The following is a 900-nucleotide window of genomic DNA, read 5'->3' on the forward strand; positions in this document are numbered from 1 at the left end:
AGAGAGAGAAAGAGAGAGAGAGAGAGAGAGAGAGAGAGAGAGTGAGAGAGACTCGGACTGCAAGCCTGAATGGATTCCAAAACATAAAGAACACACTGTAGGTATTTACAAAGAACCAACAAACAAACACAAGAACGCCCAGCTGGTAAAAGAATGCGGTCATAAAAACCGCTTAAAAAGGTGTTCTTCTTTATGTAGCTCTGCCCTCACGTGCGCACCACCTGCTGCTGTTACCATCACCTGCTACAACGAGGTTTGCTTTTTAAATAACGCGTACACAAAGAATGTAGCCCTAGAGAGGGGCCACAAACACAGAAAACTAACACAACATACAGGAGTTTATTTACCTTCCGTGACGGCTGTCCGAGGACAAGAATTAAAACCTCGGCGCTTACACAGGCGTAACAGGGCAGAGAACAGATTAGCACAATCCCGCTTCTTCTTCGTCGTCCTTGAGTGGAATGAAATAACGCAGTCAAACGGAGGCGCGATGAGATACAACTATTCCCACTACACACACATACACACAACCGCTCTCGAACAAGAATAAAGTAGGTATCTAAGTAGAGAAGGTAGGCCGAGTTGATCAAGAAGTAGTGGAAGATATTGTGGTCTACAAACACTACCTGCTACAAATCGGCCTACTACTGGACCTCTCACTTGCCTGCCTTTAACTCCAACATCCGCGCCGCTCAACGGTCGAGACACTCCAGGCTGGCTGACTGGCGGCCGAGCGGAGGTGACTACTGGCGACTGACACAGTTAATCTCGAGGACACGAAATGTGGCGGTAGTTTCCGAGCGTCAACTGAAGTAATACCAGAGAGGGTTTAGAAATACCACAGTAATACGTTCGGCGGTCGCCTGCCGCGGAGGCTTCAAATCCCGAGCCACGAAAAGT

At 48.1% G+C, this 900-nt stretch overlaps 1 long non-coding RNA gene across 1 annotated transcript in view; it reads right to left on the bottom strand.

Annotated features, from left to right (window-relative positions):
- Positions 1 to 894, bottom strand: part of LOC118477839 — an 11,684-nt gene extending 10,790 nt beyond the window's left edge. Inside the window, exon 1 of the long non-coding RNA XR_004858638.1 lies at positions 348 to 894. This is a non-coding gene — a long non-coding RNA (uncharacterized LOC118477839). The remainder of the gene's footprint in view (positions 1 to 347) is intronic.
- Between the last annotated feature and the right edge of the window lie 6 nt (positions 895 to 900).

Source organism: Aplysia californica, unplaced genomic scaffold (genome assembly GCF_000002075.1).
Source record: "Aplysia californica isolate F4 #8 unplaced genomic scaffold, AplCal3.0 scaffold00244, whole genome shotgun sequence".
Lineage (NCBI taxonomy): Eukaryota > Metazoa > Mollusca > Gastropoda > Aplysiida > Aplysiidae > Aplysia > Aplysia californica.